Source organism: Cyrtonyx montezumae, unplaced genomic scaffold, assembly GCF_038088225.1.
Source record: "Cyrtonyx montezumae isolate F1298 unplaced genomic scaffold, pur_monq_1.0 scaffold_12, whole genome shotgun sequence".
Taxonomy (NCBI): Eukaryota; Metazoa; Chordata; class Aves; order Galliformes; family Odontophoridae; genus Cyrtonyx; species Cyrtonyx montezumae.
This window is the reverse complement of record NW_027071848.1, coordinates 3,524,544-3,538,862: the sequence shown is the minus strand read 5'-3', so window position 1 is coordinate 3,538,862 and position 14,319 is coordinate 3,524,544.

Genomic DNA, 14,319 nt, shown 5'->3' with positions numbered 1-14,319 from the left:
TGCTTTTTGACTGAAAAGCATGATGTTGCTTGGCACAAAGGTGAGTTTCACAAGCCTGTAGTTCCCTATGTCTTCCTTTCTCTCTTTCTTAAAAGTAGGAGTGGTGTTTCCCTTTTTCCAGTCACTGGGACCTTTACTTGACAACCATTAATTTTCAAATATGATGATAGGTGTCTTGGTAACCACAACAGCCAGTTCATTCACGACCCTGGGATGTATGCTGTCTGGTCCCACTTTACACATTCAGTCTCCGGAGGCAGTCTCAGACTTGCTCTTCTCTTACAATTCAGTGATTACTTTCTAAAAATGTCTTTAGAGCAGATGCAAATTACTTGAAATGTTAACAATTATTTAAAAGTATTCTCAGATATTTCCTAATATAATCACCGTCCCGCAAAGTTAAGAGTTAATGAGACAGAAAACAATAATTATGATTAATAGTGAAAATGGCAGACATTCAGAATAAGTGAAAGGGTTACCGAGTATAATGAGGTTTTCTAGTAGGATGTGTCTCTTAATGTCTTATTTCAAGTATGTTATTATTCTCAGGCACATTTTTATTGCAATCTCAAAATAAAAATGTGTTTTCACTATGTGTTTGGTTAGCCATTGAGTATAGAATAGAATATATGTTACGAATTGATGAATGTATGTTGGATAATGTCTTGTTCAGAAATTGAGCCTTAGCTTTATAAAACTGATTACAGGTGCCTAGTATATCACAGAGACAGCAGGTAACGGTACATCTTATTCAAACAAAGCTATTCAATCTTTGGAAGAAATATGTTAGAGAATACAGGAAGAATCTTCTCCAAATTACTGCTTCTAAAGAGAGTCTATTGACTGATGAAAAATGGCTACATTTCAGACTGAAAAGTAACTTGGAACTAAATGAAATGTCAAAACATTACATAGTGTAGTAGCCCTATATTGTGAAAAAAATATATAAATAAAACTATCTACTATTTGTGTACACCTGGTTTCCTTTCTTAAAGGAAATAAGTTTGTTGACTGTGAGATAAACTCAGAAGAAAACAGTTATTTTCCACTGGTCTGGACAAACAGACCATCTAATCTTGTACTCTTTCCAGCAGAGCCCAGTAACAGATGTTTAGAAAAGAGTTCAAGAGACAAGCTGTATATGAAGTTATACTTCCCACCTTCTAGACATACTGTTTATGGACTTCCTGAGCTGGTAACTATTTTCAGACCATCTGCTTACTGCATCCATTCTCCATGAATTAGTGTAGGGCTTTTAAATGCATTAGTGCCTTTTGTCTGGGCCTCCACAGCATCCTGTGGTAATGAATTTCACAGTTTTATTATGCATGATGTGAAAAAGTAATGTTGATGGAAAGAGGTATCTCCAGAGGGTGATTCATCCTTCCTGTCTTAGCAGAGGATTAATTACCCTTTGAAGAGCCTTGTCTTTCTACATTGACATTAGAGTTTTGGTTGATTATTTTACAGTAGACACCTACATTTTAGATAGCTAAAGATATGGGAGAGTTATCCCAGCACTAATGTCAGTTTAATTAAATGCAATAGCCTCTTTTGGTTAAACATCCTCAGCATAATATTTTTTTCTGTAGTTTTTGATAATAAGAAATATTGCACACTTTTTCCACAAAAATGTTGTTGAATGAAAAATTACTACCTAGCTTTGTAAACCTGATTGCAAGGCTTTCCCTATTGCTATTTATAATAATTAACTTTGTGTGCAGATGAGTCCTAAAAACTTGTTAGAAGAAGAGGAATATTAGTTTCCATTATTGCTCATTTTTATAGAAGGAACTTAGGTTTGTTCATATGAATGGTTGTGTTCTATGAACCGTGCTCTGAAATAGATAACCAAATTCTTGTTGTTCTATTAGTTGGAGGCTAAAAAAAAATCCTCTTTTTAAGGGGGATACCATCACTAGGTTTTAGAAAGTGAGCCATATATTATATATGAACTGTATTAATATTTTCCACATTCAAAATGCAAAGGTTTGTGCTTTGGGAGGTGGCAGTGCACACAACACTGATCATGCAGAGAAAGGTTTTTAAGCAAAGTAGTTGACAGAGCTTGAAAGCCTTCTGTGCACCTATTACCTCAAAAGAATAATTAAATCATGTAAAACTTATTTTTAATAGCCCATGGCATCAAATGAAGAAATTATGTTATAATGAATACATATTTTTAACTCCTGGGATAAGAAAGCTAAATAAAATATGCATTTGCACAATATGCTGGAACCATTATGGCTCTAAAATAGTTCTTCTTTGGCAAAAATACTGACAACTACTTGGCATTGACTAAGCTCCTGTAATTGTAATCAAGGGAGATTACCACACCAATTCTCAGCTTCTAACAATAAGCTTCATAAAGCTTGTTAATGAAACTCACCATGTAAATTTTTATTTTTTTTCCCCAGAAAGTAATAGAAAGGGTAGAAAAAAACTCAAACCCAATCAGATACTGTTTTCACATAAAGTTGACTCTCTCCCCTAGGTGTTCTTGTGCAATTGACTGGTGAATGGCACAGCAGAGAGATACCCAGCTGACAAGTCCACTGGAAGCATTAATGCTGTCCTAGCAATGTACCACTGACTAGACCACTGATGGAGTAAGTAAATTCACCAGTAGTTTTGCGTCACCTCTGGAGGAGGGCAGAACTGCATCTAGGATTCAGTGATTGGGTGGATGTTCTTGTCAACTTTCTGCGTATGGGAAGAGCAGGACAATAGTGAGAGCATCTTTGGAGTGAATCTTGGATTTGTAAGGATGTTGTTAGACCATTAGATCATTAGGTTTGTATCTGAAAGTATGAGAAAGGTTGGATGGAAAATGGAAATAGAGCTGTCAAGTCATACCAAGATGGAGAGCTGTCTGGCAGAAACCTTACTTCTACAAATTCTGTGAAAATGACAGGCACTGCAGCATGTCAAATACATATCTCATTCAGAAATAGACTCTGTATTTGATTATGCACTATATAGCTATGGTGATTCCCTTTTTACATTCCTGTTAGCAATGTTATTATTTTTTTTTTGTAGAGGCTAGAATTTCTGACAACAGATGTTCAGGTTTGTGGTACCCACTCTATTGACCTTCCTCGTGTAAGTCATGTGAGAGTTTTTAAATGGTAATTAAAAGTATTTTGAGAGTTTCTAATCAACGGTGTTCTTTATTTGCGTAGTTGTATTCTTGAACCAATTTAGTTGGTAAAAAATTGGTTCAGAGGACAGCAGTAAGAATCAGAATTTTATTGTATAAATATTTAAACATTAAAACAATCTGTTGTCATTCAGGAAATTGCTGATATAAGCTATGATTTTGAGTTCATCTGGACAAAGTATTCTGCATCAAATAATTTATGTTTTTAAATATCTTGGTCTTTTAATCCTTTTTTAAGCCCAGTACTTTGTATATATTTGCACACATTTCACTTTTTGGATGTTCTTTGAAGACTACTTGTTCTGCTTTGCTTAATTATTGATATTCTTGTTTAAAAATTTCAGTTGTATATATGGAGTTTTGGACAGAGAGAGAAATACATGTTTGACAAATTGTGAACTTTCCTGCTCTTTTTTTCTGAATGAAAGTCAACAGCATCCTAAACTGTATCAGCAGGAAAGCAGTCAGTACATTAAGCAAAGTGATCATCACTCAACACTCATTACACCACACATGGAACTCTGTGTCCAGTTTTAGGTCTGTCAGTACGAGAAATAACTTAGTTCTTGGTTGAACTTGGTTGATGGCATGGTGAGGGGATGGATTTGGGAGGACCTAACATACCAGGCCATACCTGGGGAAACTGCAGAAATGAGTAGACTGGTGGTGGGATGGCACTGAAAGATGTTGATGTCAAATCAGGTCCTCAGGTCTCAGGACTGGGAGATAGGTGGCAGGCTATATGCCTTAATGGACTGAACCATGGCTAAGACATTTTGTGGTTGCTTCCTGAGTTAATGACTGATTATCTGGGGTGGGTATTCATACAGCACAACTTCAGAAAACTTCTGCGAGTATCCTGCTGAGCTGTCTTATGATTAGATATGCCAAAAAAATCTCCATCCAAATTCCCTACTGGAATAAATTCTATTAAAGTTAGACCAGCAGATGGTTTAGTATTTCACAAGCGTTTTTGTTTACTAGAATATTTGTGGGAAGCAAAGACAAAAGAGCTGAGATAAGACTCATTGTCAGTGTACGGACATGCTGTGTGGTATATACTCAAGTTTGGAGAAGTGCTAAGTGTCTTCTGCCAGAGCCCAAAAATGCTAGGATGTCATTGACTTCTGATTATATTGTCTGAATTTAAAGTGATGCTCGTGCATGACAGGCATATATGAACCACATCGTTTATGCAACTTAGTTTATCAGTATGCTGCTGATTACCCTCCATCTCCATCAATGTCAATATATTCAGCTGTTTGCAAGAAGCTCTAAGCAGCCTTGGGAGCAAGAGGTCTTTCAGACTCACTAGGTGGGTGTTGTGGTGTGAGACAAAATTGACAGTAGGAAGACTAAAGAGGCTCAGATACTCCGAACATTTTTACACAGAGATGTTAGGAGTCAGTGTAGGTACCAGTGCACAATTTGATGGTAACCGAAGTGTGACCAGTCCTAACCTTATGCCAGACTACTGCTAAAACATACTGTCTTTTGAATCTGATTATCAATTGGCATTAAGTTCTGTGCAAATGCGTTTCCAAATACATATACTTAGGTGTCACATAAATAAGGATTCATGAAATAATGACAATAAACTCTTTTGTTGAAGTGAGAGGGGCCTTTAAGCTTAGTCCTTGAAGCAGCTAAGGTCTTTCTCTCCTTTCTTTCTTTTCTGCATACCCATCTGTCATTTTTCTCAGACTTGTCTTCCTTTCTCAATACCAAGCTGCTTTAGATAACTTGTTCAATTAATTCGATCCCAGAGCTTCTTTCAAAAGCCAGTATCACTCAGTCCCCATTGTTGGCTACCTATTAAATGACATAATCTAGGATCTATAAGGTAGATCACGTACTTAGCTTACTTTTTGTCTATGTCCATAGCACACCAAAGAGTTGGTATTGACATAGAAGCCCATCTGAAATGCTAATGCAAATAATTAACTCCAGTCTACAGATCCTATTCAGACTGCTCACTGAACCCCACACTGTCTCGAGAAATGAAACCAGAAGCTTTTTGTTTTAATGAGTCTTTTCTCAGTACTGATTAAAACTATGCTTTAATCTTTGGTCTGTATCTTCTTTTATCTAAAGTACGACTAAAGGATGTCAGTAATTGTTAATTCTTTTCTATAACACCTAACTTTTTTGCTGTTTTGTTCAGTAATTCTTTCACGAGACTACATAACTTTTAACAAGGCTCACCAACCTGCTCTTTACATCCAATAGCACCAGCTGCCTCTTGTGTCTCTAATGAATGTATCTTCCTCATCTCATTCTACCACCTCATCACTTTCCTTGCATTCCTCTTCTTTAACAGGTGGTCTTGTGGGTATAACGACATCATTAAATAGCTCTAAAGCTGCTAGTAGGAAAATAGTTATTCAGTGGATCAGAATATAATTCTGTGAGATATAGCTGAATGAACTCATAGTTTGCTAAATTTAACTGTTTTTCCTCTGCTTGATCTCATCTATCATTTTCAAAGATTTTGCTATTCTGTTGAAATCACACCAGCACAAAGCACCTGAAGGGGTTTCATTTGCCTTGATTTTTCCTCAGTATGGAAATCAAGTTTTGCAGACAGAAAGTGAATCTCAAGATGGCTGGTTGAAGAAAAGCTGAGGAGTATTTCAACATGACTAATGGAAGAATGTTATTTAAACATGTTCTACTTAATTTAAAATGTTTACAGTAGTGAATAAAATGTAAGAAGAAGCCAGTGATTTGGGTGCTCTATTAGCAGTAAAAGCCCTGACACGGTGTATCAAGTGAATCTTGTTTGAGATGATCCCTGCACTCAAAAAAGAGACAGAGCAGACCTTTTGCACTAGCGTGAAAGCTTAATTAACTGCTCTTTACAATGACTGTGACCTGGAAGGCCAAGTCCAAGCATGCACAGGGCATAATCACATCCTTCTCTCCCATTACCTGATGGCAGAAGTGATGGCCTTCTCTTTGAGTAGGTTAGAAGAGGAAGTGTTAACTTAGAAAAAAGAATCACCACCACAACTGATACCTGAGTGAAGATTGGCAGACATTAAAGTTTTGTTCAATCTGTAGTCAAGCAGCAGTAGATGGGCCACTGAGATTCTGAGGTTTTGCTGTGGACGTTACTGCTGTTACTGGGCATAATACATTGGTGGCTGTTGAATAATGTCTCACATTTACATTTTGCAGTTCACAGAACTATGACATTTCATGTCAAATGCAAATAAACCTGTCACAGGTTGATACTGTATTTGAGGCAGTAGATTGAAAATTGATTGTGTTACTTGCCTGCATATAAATCATGTATTTATTTACCCTGAGCCATGGACTTGCAATTAGTCGATACATATTCATAAAATATGCGTTAGGTAAATTAACACTTGCCTATTGCAAATTACAACTGAGAATAATTTGCGGTGTCCAGGAAGTTGGGAATGCAGTTAATTTTTAAAATGGATTTGATACCTTGCATTATTTAACCACTCCCTGAGTAATTTCAAGCCATGAATTTAAATACATGACAAAATATTGCTGACATACAGAAGAAATTTGCTTAAAAGTATAGTCTCTCTTCCATATATTTATATACTTTTACATATATGTTTTTACTTGTATTTAATTGTTAATAATTTCTCGTTTTTTTCCATCTTATCAGCCATACAGCTGTGTTACAGGGAGATATAAAACATAAATTTTGGATAACCTTGTCCATGTTAGATGGCTTCTTCCACTGTGAGTCAAAATGTAGTGTATCAGGTATAATACAGGTTAATATTGGCTTGCATTGCTCCTACCAGGATAATTTATGGTATTTATTAATTGCGGTAAAGTATAATAGTTTTAAATTGCATGGATATGGTGGAAAAAGGAGAAATGAAACCAGGAGAAAGTAATTCATACTTTCATCAGTCTGAAGAGGTGTATATGGAGGAAGAGGTTGTCTGGAGGAAGAGCTGTATTCAGATAAAGAAGTCATGCCAGGTTGGATTTTAAGAAAAACTTCTTCTCCAAAAGGCACTGATATGGGCTGCCCAAGGAGGTAGTTGAGTCACCATCCCTGGAGGTGTTCAAGAAATGTGGAGATGTGGTACCAAGGAACATGGTATTTATGGTAGCTGTATGGTTGGACTGGATGATCTTGGAGGTCTTTTCCAACCTTAATGATTCTATCATTCTAAGATATTTGTAGCCCTACTCTTTCTAATTTAAATCAGTCATCTGAAGATAATTATTTTGACTCTTGGCTGAATGCCTTGTCCCCTGTGCTACTTAACATAACCATGGCCGATATGTGGGCTCCAAAAGTCATCATTAGTAGTTGCAATGTATGAAAAAGGCATACTGAGAGAGAGAGATCTCTTAAGACTATGTCCCACGTTTCAGTAATATGTGGTGGAGATATTTCCTAAACCAGCAGTAGTTTCCTCTATGATTACTGGAACAGGCTGCCCAGAGATATGGTTGATGCCTCATCCATTAAGACTTTCAAGGTGAGGCTGGATCAGGCCCTGGGCAACCTGATCTGTGCTGTTCCTGTTCATTGCAGGGGAGTTGGACTAAATGACCTTTAAAAGTCCCTTCCAACTGTAAGGATTTTATGACTTTATGATTCTATAGTTCTTGCTGACTTTTCAGACTGTTTGAAGGTGTCTTTCCAGTGTTCTTTCTTCCATAAATTAAATCTCATCCCTGACTGGCCTTTCAGAAATTTTCACTGAGTCACAGTCATATTTTCTATGTGATGTGTTTCTGTTTCTGTGAATTGGAATTTTTTGAGTGAAAATTATTGAAATCAGTAATGGAAAATATGGTAAATGTGTGGAAATTTGGTGTGGATTTCTCAGAGAATAGTACTTCAAAGAGGCAAGGGCCACATCAGAAATAATAATTCTCTGCCAAATAATTTACAATACAATAAAGATATTTTGCACACTTCATTGTGCTGACTAATGTATTACTCTTCAAATACGTATTTGGTACAACATACGTAGAATAAGGGAGTTGGTATTTGGCCTAACTAAGGGTTTGATACAGCCACTACAAATATGAGGTTTGACTGTAATTTCTACAACAAATTCTACTATGAAATGGCAGTATTTCTTCTGGTAAACATCTATGGCTGTATGATTATGTTTTGTCCTTCTGGGAATACTGAAGCATAGAATTTTGAAGTAGGCTCATAGTGAGGATTGATTTTCCTCTTTCTGGCTATGCACTGAGCAAAAACTGGCCAATGTAGGGTGATGTATTTTCTAAAATAACGTTGCTGTGTTCTTCATAGAGTCAAGTTCTTTAAAAATCAAACAAGCAAACAAAAAGAAACCATAAAAAAAAAAAGATTGTGCAGATTTGCTGTTTTATGATTTTTTTATTCTAGATGACCATTCCATTGCAGGGGAGATGAGAGGGGAGATGGAACTCCCTCTTTAGAGGTTCCTTCCAACCCAACTTATTCTCTGATTCTATGATCTTAACCACAAACCGTTTTTCTCTGAAAGTCTTGGAAGAATAAAGGGATGGAATTAGTTCAGAGAGTACAGTGCTCTTGGCTCTCAGAAAGGTCATATGAAAGGGAATAATGAGAATTCTTCCGTTAACACCATGGGTTCCTCTGCTACAATGCTCTCTGCTGTCTGGGTGTTAACTTTCTGTTCCTCCTTTCCTGAGCATCAGTAGAGCAAATCAGACCTCTTTCCTTGAGACTGAATGCACAGAGGATTGTACCCCCTTAGCAACTATAGTGTTATGTCCATCCTTCTGTCAAAGGTTAGTGGTGTGACAAAGACATGTTAGAAACCTCCTGAAAATGGTATGGGAATCTTGATGTGGAAGCATCAACCAATTACAGTTTAGAACCCTTCACACTGATAACATCCTTTGAATCAAAATAAAACATGCCCTGTGCTGGTAGCTGAACTTCAATTTTAATTTTATTCATTTAACTGACATCAGTTTTTGAAATAAAATTAGATTGAAACAAAGTGTCAAAAGGTTACCTGTATAAAATAGGAAACCAAGAAGTCACATTGTTCTAAAAATCCTGGAGAAATAACATTCTTGTTTTATTAAGCATTTTTATTTTTTAATACTTAGGGTAATAAGCTTAAAAAATGAATTTACTATTGTTTGAAAAATACTCTTATAAGTGGACTCTATGTCTGTCTCAGTGAAATAAGAATAATGCTGCTCCTGTACAAGATAAGTTTATATGTTTTATGGGAAGACGGAATTCGTATGACTATTTTTTAATCTGAGCTAAACTCTCATCACTGAAAGTGATGACATTGTGTTCAGTTTGTAAAAAATACACCAGATAAAATAGGCAGAACACTCCTTATTAATAGAGTAATGTAAAACATGTGCAACTTCAGAGAACAATCTAGAATGGTTTTAGATTTAGGTTCAAAACACTAAGTAATTTTCACACACAGCCTCTGTGTCTCCTTGCATTGGAGAGCAGTGTTACCAGACTTCTCCTTTGCTAGTTTAAAGTGAGACACGGGCTTTTGCCTCAACTCCCATATAGCCATGTAAACATGAATTCACAGCACAGGTTTTTATGTTTTGCAGTTCTCTGGCAGATGTTCTGTTAGAGCACATAAATCACAGGGTTAGTCACCAAATAGCCAAAGCAAGAATTATAACTCCAAAGTGCACACTGTCTTCAGTGATGTCAGGTTCTAAGCAATATAATTAAGCTGTAGGTGTCCCTGTTCATTGCAGGGGAGTTGGACTAGATGTCCTTTGGAGGTCTAACTCAAAGAATTCTATAATTCTGTGATACTAGTGGCTCAGTTTGTGGCAGCCTATGCATTTTCTCCTTGCTCTCCAGTTTGACCAGCAGGTCTCATTTCAGTCATGCTGGTCTCTTGCCTTTGTTTCCTGATTTTCTGTACCTGGGGATGGAGAGCTCTTGTGCCCTAAGGAAAGCTTTCACAAATATCTAGCTCTGCTTCTCTCCCTTGCACTTGAGGATAGTTTCCCTGGGGTTTTTATTGATTAACTCCCAGAAGAGCTGGAATTTGGCTTTCCAAAAATTTAGTGATCTTTCATTACTCTTTGTCTGTCCCATATCTCTCAAGAGTGTGAACTTCACCATTGCACAGTCACTACAGCTTAGGCAGCCTCCAATCCTGATGTCACCAATCAGTTCAGTTGCATTGGTGAGCAACAGGTCCAGCATTGCAGTCACCATGGTGAGACTATTACTTGGCTCAGGAAGTGGTCCTTGATGCATTCCAGGAGTCTCCTGGATCACCTACAGCTCACCACGCTACTTTTCCAGTAGATAGAGGATGGATGAAGTCCCCCCAGCAAATGTGATGCCTCCTCTAACTGGAGGAAGAAGGCTTCATTGACAGGCTCTGTCTGACCTATATATATCTCAAATGATCTATAGTAGACACCAACTACCAGGTAGTTATCATGGGGTGTCTGAGTTAAATTCTCGGTGCCTGAAGTCAGCCAGAGTCTGAGCAAATTGTAACTTCAGGTTTACTGGTACTGAAAAAAAAACCCAAATCCTTGCACTGTAAATTGATTGATGTATCAATAGAAAACTAATTAAAGTGACTTGTATGACAGTGAAACTGTTAACATTTTAAATTACTGGTAAAAGCTATTAGTAGAAGAATGTGGTCTGACAAAGCCATGTGATGGTGCATAAATGTATGGCAAGATGAATGAAGAAATATCGGACTGGGAGACCCATGTGATACATAGACCAGAGGTCACTGACAAAGACTTAAGCAGTGGCAGATGAATTTTGAGAATGTGCTTCTGATGGCCCCAGAGAAGACGGATCTGATTGCCATTTGGGGAAAAGAGAAACACGAGACTGAGTAGATAGACTTGTGGACAGCGGGCTGGATAAATAGAAGAGTATATCTAGATCTATGATGGTCACTAGTCACCAAGGATGCTCTCAAGATTTCTGTGGTATTGCCATCATGCTAGCTTGGACAGTGTTGTTTTTGTAGTATTGTTGAAGTTTCCAGTATTATTAAAAGTCACTTTATTACTATAATTTCAGTAATAAGATTAACAGTAATAGTTGTAATATTGTTTTATATAATGAATAATACTGCAATTCAGTATGCCTTGTAATGTTCCCTATGTAGATTGTCATTTGCTGAACTGTCAATCTTTGTGCAAATTGATGTTAAATTTCCAGAACATTAGTTGCCCTGTGGCAATTCCATAGTGAGATAAATGATGCAGCTGACACCTCCGAGAACTTCATCTTCATGGAACCACAGAATAATTGTAGTTGCAAGGAAACTCTGGACATCATCTAATTCAACCCCTCACCTCAAACAAGGTTTCCTAGAGCAGGTTGTCCAGAGTATTGTCATAGAATCACAGAATCATAGTATGATTTGGGTGGGAATTCATCCAGTTCCAGCCCCCTGCCATGGGTATGGACACCTCTATCTAGGTGAGGCTGTCAAAGCCCCATCAAACCTGACCTTCAACATCTCCAGAGATGGGACATCCACAGCTTCTCTGAGCAACCTATACCAGTGCATTGCCATCCACATTGTGTAAAGGGGTTTTCAAATGTCTCCAAAGGTAGAAACTTCAAAGCTTCTCTATATGTTCCTGCATTTTTTAGCTTGTGTTCCACCCAGTCATTTCTTGTGGGAGTAGAAATGATTTCTTCATCTCTATTAACTGTCGCTTCATAATTTCCTGTGGGCTACATCAGACAAAGCTGAACTAATTATGTTGGTTTAAATGTGTTTTAGAAACTATAATTACAGGACCTCTTCAAATAATAATAATAAAAAAAAAAAACAAGAAAAAAAATAAAGTACAATCTCATCTGCCTGGCAAGTCCTGTACCTTTTTGAATTCCAGCCCAGAACTCTATTTTGAGAGGCATAATCCAAATGAAACTGTCCTCAGTTTCAGAATGTACTTTTTAATACTAGTTCAGGCATGGTCTAACAGCTACCACATTTAGAGTTGTTGATTTGCAGTGTGGTCATGAATGTGGGGAACAACACTACACTGGCCATATTCCTCCCCTTGATTTCTTGTATACTACCAATAACAGAAGTCATTATTGCTAGTTACAGGGTTTTAATGCTAAATTGCTATTTGGCACAAAAGGAATATGTTGAGTATTAGATGTGGTCATTTGCAGCCAGAATCATATCCCTACATGGTACATAAATAGCACAAATAGGATTAATATTCACTGTTAATCTGAATTATATTTTCAGGATAATTAGTAGGCTAATGAGAGGTTGTGAAAGGAAGAAAAGAACACACAGATAAGGTTCCTATTTAGGAAGGGAAATAAAAAGATGATGATGAAAATAATTTCTCCTCGTTCTCCTGAGCTGTATATTCTCAACCCTAGCCATATCTACTCAGTCATGTGTCTCAGAGATCCAGCTCTATGTAATCATCTTTCATTTCTGGCAGTCAAAAAAATAAAAAGGAATACAATACAATGGTGCACTTTATAATGCACACTGAGATGTGGGGAATATAAGTTACACAATTCCCTTAATATATTAATTATATTATATTATATTACATTATATTATATTACATTACATTACATTATATTATATTATATTATATTATATTATATTACATTATATTATATTATATTATATTATATTATATTATATTATATTATATTATATTATATTATATTATATTATATTATATTACATTATATTTCATTTTATTGAGTATATATATATATATATATTTGTGAGAGCACACCTGGACTGAATACTGAATATGGACCTATATCTTACAGAAATATTTTCAGAGAATGCTATTCAGTTCAATAATGGGCAGATCAGCACATTTTCCTTTGTCAACTCTCACTTTTTCTTTCTGATAAGAGCCTGACACTGTTAGGCATGTGCTATTGTGAGGTTATTTTAGTGAAGTTTTCCTAATGACGGAGGTAAAGTATGTTTTACCTTTTGAATGCATTGTCCAAAATCAATGTAAGGATAGCCATTGTGATCAGAATGACTATTTTTGGTAACATCCTAGTTTCTGCTATCTTTAGATTTAAAAAAAATAGTACTTTTTCTCCTCATTAAATGTAACCTACTTGTACAATTCACTCATACTGTGATATATAATGTAATTTACTGATGGAGAATGTCCTTACAAATCTTCCAGAAAGGAGAACAATTTTGTTCCAAACTCTCCAGTAAAGAGAAGAAAGCCAGACATACATGTGGTCTGTGTAGCATCATTTTCCTTACATTTGTGCTATTTTCATATTTGGCAAGCAAGTGAACCTCATTATATGTGAATACTTCTCAGGTTGCTCAGGGATGTGCTGTGGCGGGGTGGCATGGATGCCTGGGGAAAGGATTGTGTAAAGATCCAGCTAACCAACGCTGTAGTTTATGGCATCTGCCTGCTTAAGTCCTAAATCACCTTTGTGGCCTTTGGTGGCAAAGAAATGGCACAGCAGCTCATTGGAGCCAAAAGATATTAAGCATGGACTCTGTAACAAGCCACACTGAAACAACTTTAACTTTGGACATTCAAGTATATTACACAGAAGATTAGAAATTAATGAGATGTATTTAGAAGTCATGCAAGGCCAAACATTTTCTTGCAAGCCATGTCTAAAGTTAATGAATGATTAAAACATTTATTTTCCTCAATCACTGGAAAGAAGAAAAATTGAGTACACAATTACAGATTTGTTAGAAAAATGAACAGCTCAGTTTTTAAGCATTTAGAGAGAAGCACACTTTTCTGTCAAAGGAGAGCTTGGAAGTTCTTGAAGGCCTGATAACTACAGATAGCTAAGCACTTTGTTGTCCAGCAAAGATTTGGAGTATAATATGAAAACTGCCCATAGAAAAAAGGTGCTGCCATCTATGGGAGTGTATGTTTGAGAATGAGTCCTGTTATTCCATCTAGTGAGACAGACTTTGGATCAGAGGTGAGGTCCGAACATCTTGGAAATGAAAAACTAACTGTAAAAACTAACTTAGAATTTAAGTAAAGATTTAAATGTGATTTATTCCAGAAGAATTCAGAAACTGTTGACACTCCTGCAGTGCATCTGCTTACAACATAAACCACAAAATACTTTCCAATAATCTTAAACAACTGTAAAATTCTCTGTGAAAGAGAAAAAAAAAAAAAGCCCTAATTTTGTGTTTAGAAGATGG